Genomic DNA, 23,774 nt, shown 5'->3' with positions numbered 1-23,774 from the left:
GGAGACTGGCCAGTTGGTCATCACGAGATCTGAAGAGACTTTGTGAACTAGAGGAGCAACAGAAGGAAGAGGAGCCATGAGAACTCTATTCAACTTAACTGATGCACTGTTATGACTTCCCCAAATTTCCCAATGTCAAGGAAATGTGTCATTGAGCTGGTTTAGACATGTATAGACTATTAGAAGAACATCTGTCTAAAGGGACCAAGTGGAGTGACCATGAAGGGGCAGAGCGTGACAACATAGAGTTCTGATAGTGAGCTTAAGATAAGTAACATGCAAAATATGAAATATCTGGGTTGCTTGTGACAGTATAATACCATTAGATCCAACAAACATTTAAAGTCCTACATGAAATTAAATCCTCCCATAAAATGAAGACAGACTGGAAAAAACGGGTTATTTTGCTTAGTAAGTATCACATATTTGAGAAAATAGAATACATGTTCTAAGTAAAACTTAAGACACAATGTGCTTGTTATAAAGATATTAAAATTATCTTCAAGCAGTAACAGTAGTCAAGAATTCGTTTAATGACTAGAGTGTTTAAAAGAGCTGTATTTGGAACTTGCCATTTCCAGTATTGAAAATTGTACACTTCAGTGAAGTTAAAAAAAAAAAAAAGGTTTTGGTCATTTCACTTTAAAATTCTAAAGAGAAGGAAGTGTGGAACAAATACCTTTGTACTTCCTCAGGCACAACAAATATGACATGATCCTTTATATCATTCTCATATGCCTGTGGGAAAGTTTAAAACCAAAAATGTGATTCATTTTAAGAACCTTTAACCTTATTTCATGCGATGCTGTGCTGTTTGTCATTAAGACAGTTCTGATTAAAGGTTTATTGACTCAATAGATACTCTATATTATATATTACTGTTTTAAAAAGAGCAAAACCAACTCATTAGTTAGAAACCAGCAAAGCATGCAAGCGCTTTGTTCGACTGACAATAAGCAAGAGAACCAGTGGAAATTTACTGCTGGAAAGCATTATCACCAGAAGATATTCACTGAGCTGACAATTTTTGACATTTCCCATGTTCCTTCTGAAAATATTTGTGTTAGAATCAGACCTTTCAACATCATCAAATACCATCTGATTGATTTCTGTGAGATTTTTCAAACTCTGAAAACTGAAGTACAAGTAAAATAGTTAAAATTTCTTTGAATCCATACCCCAGACCAAACCACACCAAAGATCCTGCTCTTTCATTACCCTAACCCCATCACCATCATCATGAGGCTGTACTTGAAGGAGACTATGACCTTGTGTAACCTATACTGTACAAAAAAGAAGGAAAAATCAAGTGATATGACTAATAAAAACAGTAACAACAATAACAAAAACAACCTTGTGTCTGACTGGAGAGGAAGGATGGGGTCCCCCTTTCCCTGACAGGGAAACTCAAATGACTACTCCAAACCCCGGGTTCTCTGTGGAGCCCTTCACCTTCACTTGCTATAACAGTCTTCCTTTCTGACATCGAGTGGTCCAAGTGAGGTAGTACACGGGCTGCCCCTGTTTCTGTTACTTTTACCTCATATTTCCCCTCAGAACCTACTGTTCCTGCTAGAATCCAGCTTTGCTATCACCCCCATTACCTTTCCTCTTATCAACGACTTCTACTGCCCTCACTGTCTATGATGCTCTATAAAGATGGTGAGCATCCTCTAGGATGCAGTATATACTCTAAAACATAGGTCCAAGAAGCAGGGGATGGGAGTGGTAGAGGCCTCTCTTAGCATCATTTCCAGTGACCTACCTGGGAATGTGTGCTTCCTACCCCTCCATTATTAGGCTCTGGGTATCTAGAAGTTCTGGGTTCCCAAAGCAGAATGCAGAATGCTTCTAACTAAAGAACATGGTTAGAGTCTCATATAACTTTAAGCTATGGCTGCCATCCAGTTTCATTGAGTCCTTTGTGCCAGGAGACCAGGAGGCATGGAAAAATGCCACCAAATCGGCAAGATTAATAACCCTGATCATAACAAGATTTGCAACTGCTTTTATACAATGGAGTAGGAAAGAATTTGGTTGGCACCCAGGTAATCCCTTGGATGTCTCTTGGTACTCCCCTATCCAATTTAGATGGAAAATGGAGAGATAAATCAGCTACCACATAATAAATTTATGGTGACCAGCAACTCAGAGCCCTCAGGGATGAGTCCTGTTTCCTCTGCCAGATTAGCCACATAAAATATCAGAGGTGTTAACCAAGGATGAGGGAGACCTAAAATAGGTGGTAGAGAAGGAAGAACATGAGTCTTGGTTGCAACCCCAGCTAGAGTGGCAAAGAGCTGAGCTAGACCTCTTAACCTTTTCCTTTTTGGTTTCATAAGGAAATAAGACCAATCAGAATTTTGGAGTTCTTCCACAAGGAGAGGATCTTACTATATGAAACAAGTGGGTCTTAGGGATGGATGATGGTAAGTGGAAGTTTATGCCATCAGATCTCCCCTTCAACACTGAAACACTCTTTCCTTTACCTTCTAAGCCTGTGTGCTAATGACAGATCCAGAATTGCTGTCAGCCAAAGGGAGCTGCCTCATCTTGGGGTACCTGCTATCCAGTGACTGGGCCACAAGCCCCTCACCTTGAAATGACACAGCTTTGGAAATCCATCCCAATGCCAGAGCTCCCTGAGGGATTTGCTGAGACTTCAGTCACATCTTGCCAACTTGATGTTTTCCTCTGCCCAGCTGTGTTCCACTCACTCCATTACAGATTCTGTTCAGCACTCCTCTAGACATCTTTTGTACACAGACCACAGAATCTCTAGGGGAACCCAACCTATAACAATCTCATGAGCCATGATTTCAGTATTTGTAAAACTCATAGCAACACCTACATTACAGAGTTACTATGAGGATTCAATGAAAAACCATCTGCAAAGCATTTAGCGTAATGCCTAATTTATGCAATAGTCACTTAAGTGTTTGTTCTTCTGGGGCCCTATTCCAGATTAACTCTTGGCTTGCATGTCAATAGTGATGTCACTATCACTAGAATCTAGAAAGTCTGGCATTTCCTAAAACTGGTGCTATAAGAGGACCTTCCTATTTGTCCCGCCCCTTCTCCTAATGTAGTTCATCTGTAAGCCTGAGTTTCCTGGTTTCAACTCTAAGCCTTTGAAAGATTTTGTGGTATCTGTGGACCCTCACTTTGGGGATGCTAGAAAGCCCTAAAGCCAAGAACAATTGAAGGGAAATTGCTAAAGCCAAGAACAATTGAAGGGAAATTGCCAGACCTAGACCTGAAGGATAAGTGATTGTCAAATTATTTCTAACTTGAATGTAGAACATGTTTGAAGACTATAAAATGAGATTTGGGAGATCTGTTATTAACCTCAAGAAAATAAAAGCCCGGTTCTGGGTATTCAGTTCCTGTACTGGAAGCCATGGAGTTCTCTAGTCTTTGGAAGAATAACAAATAAGAATATTCTCTATTTTCTCTTTAGTGTGCCTCAGAGCTGTAGCTGCACAATGTATTCTGCTGAAAATGGATGGGCGCCAAACACTCTTCTCTAGGCTCAGCCTTCTATCTGGGAGGGGAGAGTTAGATAGGATTGGGTAAGCTGGCTGTCTAACAGGACATTCTTAGAGCTTAGCATTAAAATTACTCTCATCACCCTGTCCAACCTTCTGCATCAACCATCCATCAATTTAATTTCTCCTCACTTTCTCCACAGGGCTCCGCATTTTCTTCAGCCTGTGATCACACCATGCCCTTCATTCTTAAAGTTGTTACTCTTTGGCCCCTGCAAACTCTGCAATAACTCTCTCTCCTTGAATCCCATGGCAACTAGAGACTGTACATTGAATGTACATATATGTAAATATATATTTACATATATTTTTGTAAATATATTTCTTTTATAATTCTTTCTTGTATTAGATATGTTTGTTTTCTCTTTCTCTAGTAAAACTAAACTCCTTCAAGGGAAAAATTCCTATTCTGAGTGAACTTGGAGAGGATACTGTGGGAGAACGGTGAACATCCTCGAGTGAGTATCCTTCAATGGGTATTGATGTCCCTCTTATCATGAAATTAAATATGGCATCTGTTCCTATGGGCAGAGTAAAGGCTAGATCTATAACATGACCCACTAAAAGGAACCAGAGATCTTTAGAGAAAAACCTGATTTTAGAGCTTGGAGAAGGAAGGGACAATTAAGGGTGGAACATCTTTCTGTCTTAGAATAGATGTGCTCAGGAGCACCTGGGTGGCTCAGTGGGTTAAAGCCTCTGCCTTCAGCTCAGGTCATGATCCCAGGATCCTGGGATCTAGCCCTACATCTGGTTCTCTGCTCAGCAGGGAGCCTGCTTCCTCCTCTCTCTCTGCCTGCCTCTCTGCCTACTTGTGATCTCTGTCTGTTAAATAAATAAAAAAGATCTTAGAATAGATGTGCTCAAATAATGGGGAAATACCAAAATAGACATAGGATCCAGTTCGAGGAGCTCCCTCTGGCCAAATCCAATAATTGAGCATCAAACTGAATGTTGGTTTAAAAATCATTGAGTAAGATAAATATCCACTAGTCTATCCTGACAAATAATCTATCTTTGCCTATTCCTAGGTCACAAAGGTGTTTGTATGTTTTCATTTAAAAGTTTTATAGTTTTAGAATTTATGTTTGTTTGTTTGTTTGTTTAATTTATTTGTCAGAGAGAGAGGACACAAGCCAGGGGAGCACTATGCAGAGGGAGAAGCAGTCTCCCCACTGAACAGGGTGCCTATTGTGGAACTTGATCCAAGCACCCTGGGATCATGACCTGAGCTGAAGGCAGATGTTAAACCAAATGAGCCACACAGGCATCCCAGAATTTATGTTTAGATCTAAAATTCATCTCAAATTTGCTTTTGTGTATAATATGATGTAGAGATCAAGGTTCATTTTTTCCATAAGTTTATCTATTTCTTCCAGCACACTTATTGGGGAAAAAAAAAAAAAAAAGCCTTCTCCCCATTACATTAATTTGCTCCTAGGTTAAAAAAAAAATCCATTAACCATATATCTTTGGATCTATTTCTGGACTCTATTCAGTTCCATTTCTTTCTCTCTGTCTGCTGATTCTACTGTCTTAAATGTTGTTTTATAGAAAGTTCTGAAATCTAATAGAGTAATTATTCAAGATTTCTTGGCTCCTTCTCTTCTGGGATATTTTATCTCAGTTTCTAGTCACCTCAGCATCCCAGGCTTTGCCTTCTAATTCCTTAGGTCAAGAAAACTGTGACTTTCCTATAAGCCTTATGAGGACAGGAAGTGCCTTCAGGAGAAGAGCCTTATGTATGTGGATTTCATGCATTATAGTTTTCTTTATTCAGGGGTTGAACTCTTGCTGTTCTCGCCCACTTTGGGAAGTTATCTATCTATCTTCTATCTATCTATCTATCTATCTATCAGCTGTCTATCAGAATATATTATACAGCCTCTATATAGAGAGAGTCTATAATAGTTGTCAACAGATGAGTTAATTTAATGCAAGCTATTTGGCCATTATCAACTCTTCCATTGGTTTTCAACACTGACTGTCAGGTCTGTGCTAATAGCCCCCATCAGCCCTAACAGGGAATTTCTAGCAGATGAGTGAGCCAGGAACCATGCTTTGTCATTCTGGCAGCTTTTCATTTTCACCATTCCTCTAACCAGGTCTCCCCAGCTGCATCCCAAAGCACCCAATCACACCATGGAACTGTTGTGCACCTTTGGCCATCTAGTTCCTGTCTGTGAATCTTCATTCAGGACAAATGGGGACAGAAGCAGATTCAGGGAAGCACGTATAAACATCCTGAGGAAAGACAGAAAGAACAGGAAACTTAGCCATTTCTGAAGTTTCATGAAAGCATGGATGTAAAGGAGGTCCTAGGGCCAAAGCATGGATGGAAAGCAGGTCCTAGGGCCAAAGGTGCTAATATTTAGATCAAAATCTTGTCCTTTGGGGGAGCTGTTTATCAACGACTGTGGGTACTGAAGAGTTTTATTACTCTATTGACAGTGTCTCTTTGTCCTCCTTGAGACCACTAATCCCTTAATTGTTCCCAGGGGAACCAAAACTATAATTATACTTCTAGCTACCATTGACTCCCTTGGCAGCCTGGACATCACAGTCATGTCAAACCTCCCTTTCCTACCATGAATTCTTTGGTCTTTTTCCCCCTTCAAAGGAATCATTACTTCTGAACTACCTCCATTACTAAACTTTGTCAATTTCTGTAAAGAGAAAATCTACTTATTTTCTAATGAAAAAGGGAAACTCATCTTCCTTTGGAAATTGTGCTTGTCTTTGAAAACTTGATAGTCATATCAGTGGGAAGGGTATGAAGAAAACAATCGTTATAATAATCTTTAACTCTATGCGGTTTAGTAAGACGTGAGCAGCCTCAGGTTATGCGACTTAGGACAACAATTTTATTTATTTAAAAAAAAAAAAAAAAGATAAGGTAAGCCCTAAACAAATCCAGCTTCATGCTTGTTTTCTGACCTTTCATTGAACAGTTATCAGTTGTCACTTTGGCTTGCAGACTGACATTAAAAAAGGATAAAAATATTGCTTTCTTGGTACAGATTCTTATTGACACAGCTTTTGTGGAGACTGTGGTGCCCTGACAAATTAGACCAGGAAAATGGAGCAGTGGGGAAAAAAAGGCTTCTGCTTGTTAGCATTTTTAATATGAGCAGAACAGTTTTTGATCCACATGTTCCCACCTCTTCACTTCTCACTAAGGGATAGGATCTGCATGGATTATTACATGCAACTAGATTGTAAACTCTGTGGGTGGGGAACTTGTTTTAATCCACCACAGCACTGAGCATACTCCTAGGCACATGGAAAGTACTCAGTAATTCCTTGTTCTTTTTCATTGAATTGGAATTAACATACAGTACAGTATTAGCTTCAAGTGTACACTATAATGATTCAAAAATTCTGTACATTACTTGGGCTTATCGTGATAAGGGCTTAATCCCCTTTATCTATTTCACCCCTCTCCGCACCCACCTCCCTTTTGGTAACCATCAGTTTTTCTCTGTATTTAAGAGTCTAGTTTTTTGTTTGTTTGTCTCTTTTTCTTTGTTCATCAGCCATAAAAAAGAATGAGATCTTGCCATTTGCAACAACATGGGTGGAGCTAGCTTAGGTATAATTCTAAGTGAAATAAGTCAGCCAGAGAAAGACAAATACCATATGATTTTGCTGATATGTGAAATTTAAGAAACAATACTCAGTGATTCTTGTTTGATTGTATAGCCCAAATATTGGGCTATACAATCAAACACACAATATTAATATTCCATATTAGCACAATATTAATATTCTATATTCAACCTCTGTTTCCCTGAGTGTCAAGAGTCTACACTAATTTTGCATTGGCTCAATGTCAATGACCTAACAATAAACCAAAATAAAATGAAATAAAATAAAATAAGCAAAACAAAACAAATAGCAATCTTTTCTCCATGGGTTTTGTAAATACAGTGAGAAAAGCTTTAATAACTCCAACTAATGGGTTTTATATCAAGCTTTTCTTATACTTTGTAATCAAATTGGAGATAAGGCCCTTTAGCACACTCAAATCTATGTAATACTTCACATTATAATGGCAAGTTCTATTTCAGCACATTTCATACGAAGAAACTGTTGATAAGTATGATGTTGGTTGTTGTGGTGATTAATATCTTAAATATGTTTGACCAGCCAGAATTCACTAAATAATTTCAAACTCTCTTTTGCTCTCCATACTCGACAGACTAATATAGGGCAAATGATTTGGGGTGTTGGGGGTATGGAATCTCTCCTAGCCTTAATCTCTTTGGGAATAATAACACCTGTCTGGTCTGCCTGTCAGGTTTGTTGTAAGGGTCAAACAGGATAATGCATGAGAAAATGATTTGTAAACTGCAAAGCTTTGCACAAATGCAAGTTGTTATTATAATTTGCATTTTACACAGGTCAAAGCCTTACTGGGCAAAGATCCATTCTAAGCGTCTAGAATAAACATTTTCAGCCATTTCTAAATCTGCAGGGTGTAATGTGAACATTTCTTTCTGTGCCACAGATCAATGATGATCCTGCCTTGTTACTTATTTCATTGGAACAACCCCTAAATAAAAATAATTAAAAGCTGATCTGCATACCACATATTCTTCATTGCCATATAGAGCCTCACAAACTAGTAACAGATCAATTAATCAATGTTTTTCTCAATTATGGTTTGTCAGCAGATAAACCTATGAAACTTATCAAGAGTATCATGGGCAGATAGTTGCACAGGAATGATTTTTGCAGCCGCTGAGCCATTTCTCTTGAAAAGAAAGGGTGAGAAGTCATTGTTTTACCTCTTCTTCTCTGCAAACATCAGAAATTTCCAACTGATGGAAAGGTTATGTTGACAAAGTCACAATAAGACCCTGGGAATCATACGTAAGTTCTGATGGACGTTTTCTGGCACAGAGGACGAGAAACATTCTGAGGAGGAGCTCACATTTGCCTTTTCGCAGCACATCAGGGAAATGAACCCCACCAGTGTTCACTACAAGGTCCTGTTTCTGAACCTACATAAAACATCGATAATAATGTCACTACTCTTGGGGAAGGCATGATGTCCCAAGGTGAATATCTTTGTATGCTTGTGTTCATTTTATTTTGAGGTGTAGGACAGTAAGACAGTTTTCATTAAGCACGGAAACCATTGTCTTAAGTAAGGAAGAATTTTAATATTTTGTTTCCCTAACAAAATATTAGGGAATTAAATATTTCATTTATTACTGAATCCCACCTCATTTGGCTTTCCTTCTCATATTCTTCTTCTCTGAAAGAAAATATGGTAAGGGATCAAATGCAGGAATCTGACTGCATAGGCAGACCTGGCCTTCACTGTATCTAACACCCTGGAATCTGAAGAGCTTACTGCACAATGAATCTCTTCTTAGGAAGGTTATTCCAAGTAAGTTCTAATTTCCAAGGCAGCAGGTGACAGACTGTGGGTAACTAGCATGGATTTATGAAACCCTAGGAAAGGTGAAATCATGAGTCTTCCATCTGCTTCTCCCTTTCCTCAATTATTCTATTCCATTTCTCTAGAAAATTTAATCTGTATCATAATATACAGCTGGAAGCAGATTTAGATTGTGTTTCCACCAGTGATTTTTCAGTCCTTTCAAAAAACTATCAATACCTGGGTCCCCCCTCAGATATTTACTTGGTGTGGAATGAGACCTGGGTAGCAAAACTTAAAGAAATATCCTGGATAATTTTAATGTGTAGCTAACAAGGTTGAGAACCACAGTTTAGAATGCAATATGTAATGAATCTTGGAAAAATAGATTTTACATGGGAAATGCTATGGTATATAGGAATTAATGTTTATATTATAAATTCTTGCATTGTTCCATGTTTTAAGGAAATGTACTTGAGTTTCCCAAATGTTGCAGGTATGGACCTTGCATTGATGCATTCCTATGTATCCCGTTGCCCTTGTGGGATTTCAGGAAAGTTAAGCATAGGAAAGAATGAGGTAAAATCAATCCACTTTTGAAAATTCAGGAGGAATTACAGAAATTCCCAAGGATACACTAAGCAGAAGCTGCCAAAAATAAGTTAGATTCTAACCAGTCTGCTGAAAGAAGTCCCACTGGCTGATATTGAAAAGAATAAGAAAAAGGGAAACAAAGGCAAAAAAAGAGCTATTGCGACTTCATTAAGATAAAAAGTTTTTGCACAGCAAAGGAAACAATTGACGAAACAAAAAGACAGCCTACAGAATAGGAGAAGATATTTGCAAAGATTTTATCAGATAAAGGGCTAGTATCCAAGATCTATAAAGAACTTACCAAACTCAATATCCAAAAAACAAATAATCCAGTCAAGAAATGGGCAGCAGGGGGCGCCTGGGTGGCTCAGTGTGTTGGGCCACTGCCTTCGGCTCGGGTCATGGTCTGGGGTCCAGGAATTGAGTCCCGCATCGGGCTCTCTGCTCAGCAGGGAGCCTGCTTCCCTTCCTATCTCTCTCTGCCTGCCTCTCTGCCTACTTGTGATCTCTCTCTGTCAAATAAATAAGTAAAATCTTTAAAAAAGAAGAAGAAGAAATGGGCAGAAGGCGTGAACAGACATTTCTGCAAAGAAGACATCCAGATGGCCAGCAGACACATGTAAAAATGCTTAACGTCACTTGGCATCAGGGAAATACAAATCAAAACCACAATGAGATACCACCTCATACAGTCAGAATGGCTAGAAGTCACAAGTCAGGAAATGACAGATGTTGGTGAGGATGCAAAGAAAGGAGGACCTGCTTACACTGCTGGTGGGAATGCAAGCCGGTTCAGCCACTCTGCAAAACAGTATGGAGTACTACCGTATGACCCAGCAATTGTCCTGTTAGTTATTTACCCCCAAAACACAAATGTAGTGATCTGAAGGGGCACCTGCATCCCAGTGTTTATAGCTACAATGTCCAAAATAGCCAAACTATGGAAAGAGCCCAGATATAATGCACGCATAAAGAAGATAACAGTATATATGTACGATGGAATGTTACTCAGCCATCAAAAAATGAAACCTTGCCATTTGCAATGATGTGGATGGAACTAGAGGTATTATGCTAAGTGAAATAAGTTAATCAGAGAAAGAATTGTCCTATGATTTCATTCATATGTAGAATTTAAGAAACAAAACAGAGAAGCATAGGGGAAGAGAGAGAGAAATAAAACAATATGCAGTCAGAGAGGAAGACAAACCATAAGAGACACTTAACCATAAGTGAGAACAAATTGAGGGTTGCTGGTGGGTAGGGGGCATGGGGAGATGGAATAACAGGGTGATGGGCATTAAGGAGGGCATGTGATATAATGAGCACTGGGTGTTATCTACAACTGATGAATCACTGAACTCTACCTCTGAAACTAATAACACACTAAATGTTAATAAATTGAATATGAGTAAATTTTTTTTAATTACCACAAAAAAAAAAAGCAAGAAAAAAAAACGGAAGAAAAAATCATTCTGTATATACCTTGAGTGACCAATTTCTTTAGGGTAACAGGAAGAAGAGATTCATTTGGTGAGGCGTGGGACTTTAATTTTTTCGTGAGAACAAAGGATTAATTTAATAGTCAAATATGGGAAGCTGGGGGCATTGACTATTTGTATAATAAAGGTGACATTTTGTCCCAGGGTAATTTAATTAAAATAACATACTGAGAACTTTGGGAGACTTCTGGAGAAAATAAGCAAAAGATATTTACGAAGTTCTTTGAGAATATGAACTGCTCATTTCCTTGACCTAAATGAATATATAAAAACAATGTTGGATTGGAGCAGTAGTTTCACAAAGTATGTGCAAGACAACTTCGACTGTCATTGCCTTCTTATTTAAGTGGGATTTCTCAGGACAAGTTAGATTAAGTTATTGGATTAAGTAATTTAAGAGGAGCCCAAGACTCAGATATCGTACAAAAAAAGTCAGTTGTCTGGTGTAAGTCAAAAACATTAACTGGATTATGGTGCCAAGTGCTGGTGAAGTTTTTAGTGAAATGACCAGATATACCTTTTTTGAGATCTCTTTCTTTGGCTCTACCTTACTCTACCTTTACTCTAACTTACATTCTTACTCTTGCCTTTTGGTTTGCTTTGTGTTGCCTTTCTCCACTTAATCTCTTCTCTTAAGGTCGGTGAGATAAGCGCCAAAAATACAGACTTTCTGGAAGGAAAGCACCCTCCTTTTCAATTCTCCAAGTTTTAGAGTTCGAGGAAGAATGGAGGAAAAGAATGAGTGATTTAAGTCTTCTCTGCCATGGACTGAAATGAGAATTTTCTTTTTCTTGAATTCATCTTTTGGGCCTCCAAAAGGTCATAAAACTGCAGTCAAGATGAAAGTGGCCCTGGGGGAAGACGTCAAGAGAGTTCTTTAGCCTCCTCCTAGCTCTTGGGATAGAAGCACAAATGGAATCATTGTTCTCACTTTGTCTACTCCAGTTCACTGCGTTTGGAAACAAGTCATCATGATAGGAAACTAGAGAACTGATGTGGCCAAATCCTCAGCTAAATGGATTGTGGAGCTTCTGAAACAAAAACACAATATCAGCAATGCTGGCTGAAAATGCCAAGATTGAAATCTTGGTCATTTCCGATTCTATCCATGGGATATGCAACAATTAGCAATCAATGTTGCTATCCCTGCTTTCACCAATACTTCCTTTTCCTCAGTCTTTGCTCATCTGGAGTTGTTGAGTTTACTAAGACATGTGCATTATATTGCTTTGATTGCTCTATCAAATAAATGTTGTGACTCGTCTTATCTGCCTATCTTCATCAGAATACTATTTCTAAACATGGATTTGAACCACATTTTTTACCTTAAAAAAGCTAGAGACTCTAATTTGTACTAAAATGCAAAATTCCATATCTTTGCCCCTGTTTTACCTGAGGATTCTGAAACTCTACACATCCTCTGATGTTGGCAATAATAATAATAATAATAATAATAATAATAATAATAATGAAAGGAGCAATATTCTTTATAAGTTGCAAATTGAGAACTAAAGCTCAGAGGTCACTGAGCACTGATTTCTAGAATCAGACACCAGACTATTACTGCTGCTTTTTTTTTTTTTTTTCCTTACTAGAATGCTGACTTATTATAAAAGGATAGAACTCAGGAACAGCCAGATGGAAGAAATGCGAGGTCTGGGTACGTGAGGGAGGGGCTCAGAGCTTGCGCTCCCTCTGTGGTACTTGCATGTGTTCATCAACCCAGAAACTCTATTCTTTCTTTTTAAAAGTCAATTTTATTTTCCTGAATTATGCAAGAATAATAGGGTAAAAGCAGTACTTTGTTGTTTTGTTTGCTAGTTTGTTTTAACAAGCTCTCATTTTATTTAATTTGTCATTATCCACCTGAGGTGGAATAAAGGCAGATATTTTTCATGGTACTGTAGACTAAATTACAAATGAATGGGAACATTAGCAAATGAGAACATTGCAGTTATTTCATTATAATGAGATTCAATTTCCCTCTCCAAATGTTTGTTTTATAGTCCAACTCTCCAGGAAAAGGGCACAGAGGCCATTAGGTAAATTCAGTGGCCCAAACTTACCCTTAATACTGGCAAAGATGAAAATACAATCACTTCAGACCAAAAACGAAGTAAAAATGAAATGGAAGATATAGTTCTTAGCAGGTTCTCTTGAAAAATTACTATATTCAAATGCATCCAAATTCAGCGGTTAGAGTTCAAAAATGGTGAAAGGTCAGATTTTTCCCTGCTTGCAAGGCAGCAGCTTAGCAAGCCAGTTTCATAGATGCTGGCAGAAGCTATGAGATGCCTGGATCAGAGACAAGAGACTTGATAACTCAGAGCACCACGAGCAACATGAGCTTTCTATCTTTGTCAGTGCTCGTCTTTCTCCCACCCACACATTGTGCGGAAGCAATACAGGACAGTGGAGGTGGGTGCTGCACAAGTCGTGGCTTTGCATTACAGCTAAGGAACCCTAAATCTTTTATTATCATACTGGCAAGTAAGCACATCTGCTCTCTGCTCTAGAGAAAACTATTATTCCCAACTTCGAAGGCTGTTCTGTATACAAACATCCTTGAAAAGATAATCCAATCTAAAAGCCTACCAGTGCCTCTGCTAATAAGACATGCAGGATCGTTCCCCCACATGAAGGTTATTATGAAGCACTCCATCAGAGTCTGTTCTAGTTCACATATAAATGGATGATGGCACGTATTTGTTTTGTTCCCTAGTAATCCATCTCTTCCTTATTAGACTATGAACTCCTCCTGGGAAGAGATGGTCTGGTTTGTCCTCATACCTCCATGGCATAGCCCAGAGCCCTTCACCTCATAAGTGCCTGATGAATGAGTAATAAGTAAGCATATGATTGGGATCACACAGCAAAATTTACTTTATGCTGTACCTAAAGATGTAATAGATGTCACATTCGGGAGAAATTGATTTTAATTTTCATTTCTTTTTATATTCAGGGATAAACTGATCCTTAATAGATATGGATACCCATGTGTACCAAAGCCTCTAGACAAAAGTTTTCATTAAATTTTTCTTTAAAGCTATTTTATGAGCATGCCTTAGAATAGGGAGCTTTTCCCAGGCAAAATGGTTAATTAGTGTTCTGTGAACATGGCTAAAATAGTTCCTTGACCTAGGTCTCATCTCAATATTTATGGAATCCTCTTAATGGCAGGCAGTTAAATTGAATAAGTCTTACATGGTTTTGTGTAGCCACTGAAAGTGATTACTAAGGATACTGAATTAACCCCTAGGAGAGGAAAGTCGGAGCATTTTAACATTTAGTCCTCCAATTTTGACCCTCGCTTCCCAATACAGTGCTGTTCTGTTAGATTTATTTGGTTTCCATTCTTGTGGGTCATATTTAGGATGTATGGGTGCTGTTCATCATATATATAAAATAACAGAAATAGCGATATAGCAGGTCTTAAAACAGTCTTCAAGTTTTAGGGCAACTAGTAAAGTGATGGTGGAGCTTAGAGGCAGGAACTCAGAGTAGCTGCAGGTCCCTGGCGCAGGGAGCAGGCAGGATGGGTGCAAACTTAGGACAAGAGTAAAGAGGACACCCACCTGGACCCCCAGTAATACACAGTAACATTCATCCTGGAGCTGGCAAAAATCAAGCTGGTGAGAGGCAGAAAATCATCTGAAAATACCACCCTGTCTTAGAGTAGATGTGTGGTCAGTGTCCAGCACCTCTGTTTTCCTAGGTAAGTTTGGGTTAGTTAAATAATCTGTAAAAATGTTTATAATAATCCCCATCTCACAGGGCTGCTTTAGGTATTAAGTGAACTAATACATGTGAAAAGCCTTCCTATGCCATGATATGAATGGTGGTTATTATCATTGCTATAAAGACATGCAATAAAGGCAATTTGGTTGAAGCAGTACCTTTATAGAGGGTACCCCACTCCAGGCCTTTACTGAAAAATAAAGCAGACAACAGATTTTGGTAAAAATGATAAAAAGACTACCAAATGAAAAAGTGAGAACCAATCAGATATTCCTCTGCAAACACTGTAATAGCCACAAAATGTCTGAGGCTTAACTGTAATGTTTGAGCTATGTGATTTTTCAGATTATGAAGCAGATAGGTGTCTAGAACTGCAGTGGGATTAACTTTTTTTTTATTAATTTTTTAGCAAGTCTGTACTCCTGAAAGCCTGCCATCCTATATTAATGCACCAGCTTAAAGCACAAGACGTCTCAAAGATGACTTATCTCTCTTATGACTTTCTTATTCTTTCAGCCTTTCTCACCTCTGCTGAAACCTTGGGAACACAGAAATGTGAGAGCATAAGAAAATAACTTAAGTCCCCGGGTATAATTATAACTCTAAATATAAATAGCATTTTTCCACTAATACAAGAGGAAAAACTTTATGGGGATACTAAGTGATTATCACCTTTTAAATAGCTTTTCTTAATGTGTGAAATAAACAGGGTATAGTGGGTTGGAAAATAATTCTTTAGCTCATCTAAAAATTCTGCACATTTTGTTATTTCTCCAATGATATAAATTATTCTCAGGTGCTTAGCCAAGTGTCTAGCTCATAGTGTGTAATTAATAATTGTTGAATGGAGGGAAGAAAGAAAGAAAGGAAAAGGGGGAGGGAGTGAGGGAGAAAAGCAGGAAGGAAAAAAATAAAGATAAAAGAAGGAGAGAGAGCAAAGGAACAAGAAGAGAAGGAAGAATGGAAAATTTTAGGAGAAAAAGGAGGAAAGAAGGAAGGAAAGAAAGAAAGAAAGAAGGGGAGGGGAAGAAGGAAGGGAGGAAGAGAGAAAAAGGAGGGAGGAAGAAGGAAGAAGAAAGGAAAGAAGCAGAAAGGAGGGAGAGAAGCAGGACAAAAACTTCATATCACATAGAATGTGAAAGAAATGCAAACTTAAGTTACTGATCAAGCAAGTTTGAAGTTAGGTATAAAATGAGCTGGTACAACATAACTTCTCTCATTGTGGTCAGCATCTAACATCTGCCAGAGTCAAAGTGGGGCATTCAACCATGGTCTCTTTGAGTCAGCCATTTTGATATCCCTTGATCCAAGAATGCAATGAACATTTCTTACACCTATCCCACCCCTGAATCTCGACCAGTTCCTTTCTCCCACTCCACCCTTCACTTTCCCCTTGCCCTACCTCTCACTCCATAGTGGGTCTCACCCAATACCTGAGCCTTACTCCATTCTGAAGCCTCACCTTGTCTCTGAGCCTGAGGGAACTGTTGTGTGAGAAGATCATTTGGGGTGAGAATGTCAATTGACCCCATTGCTTAGTAATTTTCAAGTTTAAATGTTAAAGAGAATCTAAAAAAAAAAAACCAAAAACTATATTAAACTGCCCTGACATCAAATGTTTCCCTTTTAAAGGGCAGTATTAAATGAGCTACATCCAGCTGTCTTGTACTACTGTTGAAGGGCTCTTGTTTTCTACTGGGGTCATGTTTGGGTCATGTTTTCACCACCAACAACTGTCCAATACAGACAACTAATTCAATCTTGCATCATTGTTTGGGAGAGACCTTGACAATTTCTACTTAACTTCTTCTTGATCCATAATACTAGACTGGTGCCAATTTAATCAGGCCTTTGGCTCACAGAACGTATCATTTCCCTTAGCTGACCAAAGCAAATGAGGACTGATTGTTTCTTCTTTTCTTTTTTCTTTATTGTGGAGTGAAGAATGCGCTATTCCCTCTTAGAGACTTTAACTCCACACAAATACAACTTCATCTGAAGTCTTGAAAAGGAAGCATTTACCAAAACAGATCTGCTAAGATACCTAATTGATGAGTTACAGACTATTCCCCATGCTTACATCCCTTAACCATCTCTCCTCTAGGCCTCATTTGTCAGCTGTGTAATTACATCCTTTGATGGTCTTCCACAAGCTCCAGATTCCCTCATCTTTCTTTTACCACTCAATGTGGCACCATCAGGCCTTAGTTAATCTCCTTTAATGCATATTGACATGCCCTTCCATCCGCCTTCCACGTTCTTGAGTCTCCTCTTTAGCCCTATTCCTGGACCGAAGATTCCTGGACCGAAGAGCATAAGTGCAGCACGGCTGGTTACCTACTTTCTACCTCCTGTGGCCTCCTGATCTCTGAATTCCCATTTCTCTTAAATCTTTCTGATGTTTTCCTGGGCTTTTCAATAGCTAGTCAATGTCTCTTCTTCCTTTGGTTTATTCCTCCTTTTCACTTCCATTGAGGCTTTCATTTACTTGACAAAGTGTATTGATTGCCTATCACATAGAATCCTGCCTACAAAACTTCCACACCAAGTATAACAACAACAAATTCCTATGCATCATTCATATCGAAATTTGCCATTTCGTTTTTCTTTTTGTTTGTTTGCTTTTTTTTCCCCCCGAAAATAAGCCCAGACCATTAAACAAATGAAACTCCAAGAAGTAGGTTTTCTCCCACAGCGAAACAAACACCAAAACAGCAACAAAGCAAAAACAAACAAACAAACAAACTGTATGGTGACTCAAAACTAATTCTGTGGGATAGACTAGAGGGTAAAATCATGATGGAGATGCTGCGGGCTGGGAAGGGGCTGGAGCAGGAGAAGGTGGGGTCCTGACCATTCAAGTGGGATCTCTATGTCCTGCACAGTCCGCTGTCAGGTGGGGGGAGGGAGGCAGTTCTTGCCTCCTGTTCTGTGTGTTGGTTTTGCAGGGGGTGGGAGGTCACTCTCCATGTCCCAGTGCCAGGAAGAGGCAGCTCACCCTGGGAGGAGGTGAGGATCGATTTCAAATGAGGTGACCTCTATTCCTCTCACTTCCCAGGACTAAAAGGAAGGGGGCTAGAGAAGCTCTGGGAGCTTGAGGGGAATGAATAAAGGCACAAAAATATGGAAGTGTTGGAGCGGGGGACTTGCATGGGTTGATCAGTGTTAACCTTGTTATTCCTTGATATACATACATTTTATGGATTTATGGTCAGTTACAGGAAGAAAATCCTAGCCACAGTTACAACAGATACTCCAATTTTACTGGAACGTAACTGTTGGTATAACAAATATATCACAAATATGTGAAATTAACACTGCAAATGCAGTGACTTGCTGGAAGAATGAAGACTGTTTGGTGTAGTAGATGAGGAAAAGTCAGCTTGAAAAGACTAGCCCAATGCCACACATTCTTTCAGAACTATCTTTACTCCACAGCGGAATATAACCCTGAGCCAGCTTTAAAGGTCAAAACAATTAAAACTATAATCGACATCATACTTCATTTCACTATAAATTCCCTAAATCTGTGACTGCCAGATTGCTTTTCGAATTCTAGTCATTCAGGTCCTCGGGATGCAGTGGAGGACAATTTTTAATAAAAGGTTTAAGAGAAAAGGAAGGAAGGAAAACAATCAGAACATGAGAAAAAGAATTATGGAAATGTGGTCATAAGGTTTATGCAGAAAGAACTTTATTTTGGATTGTGCTATGCCGACTTGTGTGATAAATTCAGTTTATGATGATCTCCATTTAGGAGATTTTCATTCTCTCTTGAAGAGTATTCAGCAGCTAAACTAATTGCTTTTACAGTTGAAGAAGAGGAATGTTGAAGTCGGAGCTCCCCCTCAAATAACTCCGAAATTCCAAAAAAAAAAAAAAAAAAAAGGAAAGCATAAAAAATAAAAACCCACTTCACCAAAAGGACAATTTGGGGTGTATAAAGGAACAGTTTGTACTTCTGCTGAGTTCAGAAAAGATTCATTTAGAGGGCGGCTATGAAACGGAGTAGCGAACCAGCAACTTAGTTAAATTGCTGGCTGGAGGGCCCGCCCGCTCTCCCCGCAGCCTTTATTCTCCGCGTGCCTCGCCCGCAGCGCCGCTGCAGCCCGCCGAGCGCTGCGGCGGGGCGACACTGCCATCTACAGGAACTGCCCGACCCGCGCGCGACACCCCGGTCAGGCCGCACCGCCCGGGAGTCTCCATTCCCGAGCCTCCTCACCAGCACACCCTACTTCATTTTTCATGAAGAGTAGTCACTCTGACTGTGAAAAGCCCAGCCTGTTGTTTAATTAACATTCAACAATAAACAGACTAAAGAACCTTTTTTTATTTTAAAGATTGTATTTATTTATCTGACAGACAGAGATCCCAAGTAGGCAGAGAGGCAGGCAGAGAGAGAGAGAGAGAGGATGAAGCAGGATCCCTGCTGAGCAGAGAGCCTGATATGGGACTCGATCCCATGACTCTGAGATCATAACCTGAGCCGAAGGCAGAGGATTAACCCACTGAGCCACCCAGGCGCCCCAGAGTAAATAACCTTAAGGGGGTACATTTCCTAGTAGAGAAAGCTGTTCTGAAACCTAGGAGAGTTCCTTTAAAAAAAAAAAAAAAAATGAAAAAAGGAATCAGGAATGTGTTTACTGTATTGTTCTTGACTGTCAGGGTACAATCATAAAAGCAACAAGCACTTAGCCAGGAACAGAACATTCTCCTTGACCTTCGTTTCTCAGATATTCCTCAGACTGAGTTCATTTTCTTCCAAGAACCTATAGAGTCATGGGCTTAGGATTCCCTAGGGGTGGGGAAAACACACACACACACAAACACACACACACACACACACACACACACACACTTGTATATTTGGTATTTGAAATATGATTAGAAGTTTCTGTCTTCACAGTGCAGCTTAACCCAAGGTGATTTACATAGTGTTAATCCCCAAATGATGGTTTGGGGTCTCTTCAGCAGGTGATGCCTCATGTGGAGCGATACCAGATTATTCTCGAGTTAAGCCTCCTATGGGGTATGTCCGGTATTTATTCATAATGTTATTTCCTTAGACAGAGCAAGATAAACTTTTCATATACGACAAGAGATGACCAATACACCCAGAAAAGGCCCCATATCAGATGAAACAATAACCCCCAGACTACATTAGCCTGGCATTGCCTCTTTGATAGTCAGTCTCCACGCCTCGGTTGAGAAAGCACAGAGGGCTGGGTGCTAGAATATTCTGGATCCTCGCCATTCCCCCATGCAAACAAATGCTCCAAAGACAATGGTTTTAAAACATTTTAGAAGCATGTTTAAAAGGATGCAGAGGACACAGAAAAGATGAAATTTCTTTCGCTGCTTTCAGGTTGATCAACTGCAGTAGCAACACTGACTTATTGAAACAGATATGAAAATCAGAAGGATAATTAGAACTCATTTCTATGTGAAGCAACAGCCTGAAACTTTCATTGAATTTACACAAATTAGACAAAAATCAAATTTGGCATTATCTCATCCTGAAATTTCTTGTTCATATCAAGAAGGTCGGTCTTCTCAGCACAATGTCATCTAAGTTTATTGCTGCTGCTTCCTACTATTGTTTTCCTTCCCTCTGTTTCATCCTTCTATTTTTTAATGTACTTTGTCTTGCTCTATTGTTTGCATCTTTGAAAGGAATTCTAAATCTTTTGGGGATAAAGTGAAAATAAAAATAAATAGGTGCATAAATTTTGCCTGCTGCAGTTCACGACCATCCCTACACTTTTCACCTTTAATCTGTCCGGAATCCTATGGATCTGTCCAGATGGACAAACCAAGTACAGCGATTATGATTACAGTCCTTTCTCATGACCTCACGTGGTCTGATGTGTAGCTCCCCTTGCCCAGGCAAGAGGCCAGGTGGGTAACCCACTCGCCATGGCCTCTGTACCAGGACTTTTAGCAGGACTTTCGGAACCAGAGTTTCTTCATCTTTGTATTACTTTCTTGGGGCTGCCACGATAGATTACCACAGACTATGCGGCTTATAAGAACAAAAGGGTATTTGCTTACAGTTCTGGAGACCAGAAGTCAGAAATCAAGATGTCTGCAACTTCCTGCTTCCTCTGAAGGCTCTAACTTCTGATGTTGCCAGCATCTTTGGCTTTCCTTGGCTTAGAGACACATCACTCCAGCCTCTGCCTCTTGTCTTCACATAGCATTCTCTTTGTATCTGTGTCCAAATATGCCTCTTCTAAGATCACCATTCATTGGATTAAAGTCCACTCCAATTTACTATGACCTCATTTAACTTGATTATATCTACAAACACTGATTTCCAAATAATCACATTCTCACGTCCCAGGTGGGTATGAATGAAGGGGCGGAAGGCACTGTTCCACCCAGGACAGTATGTACAACTTATAATGTACCTTCTTGAGAAAGCTATTGTAACAAGAACACAGGACTCCGCTTTTATTAAAATCCGGCCATATCTTCACTTTTCGTAACATTGTGTACAGTAGTAAATATCAAGAACACAAGCTCAAATTGTCTTTTTGCTTTTATTGTTTATGTTTCTCTTTAAAGAAAAACTCTTTTGGTTTGTTTTCAATATTTTTCATTGTTGTCCAAAAAATTATGGAGGTATTATATTTACATATATTAAGCAATCTACTGCTCTACAGAAGATAAGGGACTACACTAAGTATTTGACACTTATAGAAGAGCAGAGAGGCATGGAACAGAGAGATTATCTCACCAGACGCCTGCTAGAAACTAGAAGCATCTGCTTTGGGACCCAATTGCTCTTTTCAGTTTTATTGCCCTGGACTCTCCTCAGAATTCCATTCATCCCCACCTCCTTCCTATAGATAGAGACTGAGAAGTACACTAGTTTTCCCTCTCCCTTCAATAATACAGAGAAGCTAGGGAAAGCATAAAGAAGATAGGGCAGAGTTAACATGAAAAGACACGTTCAGTTACAATTCAGAGAAACACCGAGTAATAATTCAACTAGAGCAGACTCAAAACAGAACCCCCATGGAGAGAGAGAATTAAGGGTTTATTCAGTCCATTTGATGCTCTTGCTGACCTAACAGTCTTTCTCACCATCGCTCATGCTCCAGAGAAGTTTGGCATGGAATAAGTTCTGGGTGCTCTCTTGAAGTGTATCAGCTCCAGGCTTATCATGGTTCAACAAAAATACTACTTTTAAAATATTTTAACGTTTGTCATTTCCTCCATTAGGTGTTTACAGACTTCACCTGGCCAGCATGAATGCCCCTGCATTCAAAATACAGCAAAGCCTTCCATTCTTGAAGCCCAGAAGCCATTCCTGGGATTCTTGATCCAGACCATGTTGGTGGCAACACAAGGATGTGTGCACTGATGCATGTTACCAGTGTGTCCATAAGGTGCATAGACCAGGCAGAGGACCTTTGTAAACATGGTCTTTACCACCACATGCTTGTTCTATGAGCCAGGGGCACCAATATGGCAAGAAAAACTGGAACATTTTTCTTCCATGAGGGAAATTGGAAGCCAATAGTTGATGTTTCCCATCTGTGAAGCATTGGAAGAGTCACTTATAGCTAACACAAGCTCTTATAATTTAAGCCAGGCCCAGAGAAGAACACAATAATACTGGGACTTACAATTAAGAAGTAGTAAGATAAGAGTTACTTTAAGAGGAAGAACAGTCTTTCTTCAAATGAGAGACCATTATCTTGTCTCTAACAGAAGCTAATATTCAAACCGATGAGGAACATCGCCTTGCAAATAAGCCAAAGAGAATTTTCCTCTTGCCTGACCAATGAAAAGACCAGGATGGAATTGGAATGCCTCCCCCTGAAGCCAAGGAAACTTCAGCCTCAGGTCCACATAACCACTGAGAGTTGCTGAGACATGCAGTGTTCCAGGTGGTTAGGAAAAGCCAGGTGAAATAGTGCCCTCCGCCCCTTCACTCATAACCACCTGGTACCTAAGAATGTGATTATTTGGAAATCAGGAAGCATTTCCCTTTAAGCATTTGTGGAAAATTGCCCGTAAAGATCCAAAGATATGCTGGGTCTCCAAGGCTTCAATAATTAGTTGTGAACTGTTTTCTTTTTCAACCATTTGCCTACTTTTCTATTCACAATTTTGTCTTCATTTTCTAAAAATAAGTGCCTAAAATTTGGATTAGCAGAGGCAAACAGCCATGGCTGGAGGGCAAGGTAGGGAAACAGATTTTTCTCTTACTGTCAGGTATAGCACAGACCATGTAAAAAGATAACTAAGAGTATAGAAGGTGGCGATTGAGACAAGTGAACATTCGCCTGCACATTCTTCTTTCAAAAGCCTTAAACATATGGATTGGGGAGGGTATGTGCTATGGTGATTGCTGTGAAATGGGGAAGCCTGATGATTCACAGACCTGTACCCCTGGGGCAAATAATACATTATATGTTAATAAAAATAATTTTTTTAAAAGACTTAAACAGTAGGTCCTCTCCTTCGATGGACCAAGCGTGAAGTAAAACTGTCCCTTTGATACTCTTTGGAGCTCTAACCAATTCTTCATATAAAAATAAATAAATAAATAAGCTGAACTTCCACCATAGAACCTTGGGTGAAGCAGGAGATCCTCAGGAAGGGATGGTAACTGCTCCTGAACTCACTGCTGTATGGGGCTTCAGTGAACATGGGGTTAGGAAGACATAAACTGATTTGTCATTGGTTTTGGCATCCATGAAAGCTTTTCATGGCTCTGAAGGCAAGAAAATCCCAAAGCAAGCGAAACATTAAGACTGAATTCCCAGGCCCTGGGTGGCTCAGTTGGTTGAACCACTCACTCTTGGTTTCAGCTCATGTCATGATCTCAGGGTCGTGAGATCGAGCCCTGTGTCAAGCCCTGCATTGGTCTCTGCACTCAGTGTGGAATCTGCTTGAGATTCTCTCTCCTTCTGCCCCATCCCTATTCTCTCTCAAATAAATAAATAAATCTTAAAAAAAAAAAAAAAAGAATGAATCCCTTATTCCTCATCC

The 23,774-nt window shown here is 39.4% G+C and overlaps 1 long non-coding RNA gene across 1 annotated transcript in view; it reads right to left on the bottom strand.

Annotated features, from left to right (window-relative positions):
* The window catches only part of LOC309870019, a 57,639-nt gene extending 36,687 nt beyond the window's left edge, over positions 1–20,952 (bottom strand). The window contains exon 1 of the long non-coding RNA XR_014314428.1: positions 20,820–20,952. This is a non-coding gene — a long non-coding RNA (uncharacterized lncRNA). The remainder of the gene's footprint in view (positions 1–20,819) is intronic.
* Positions 20,953–23,774: the final 2,822 nt, after the last annotated feature.

This window comes from Mustela nivalis (assembly GCF_964662115.1).
Source record: "Mustela nivalis genome assembly, chromosome: 7".
NCBI lineage: Eukaryota > Metazoa > Chordata > Mammalia > Carnivora > Mustelidae > Mustela > Mustela nivalis.
This window is presented reverse-complemented; position numbering and strand designations above follow the sequence as displayed.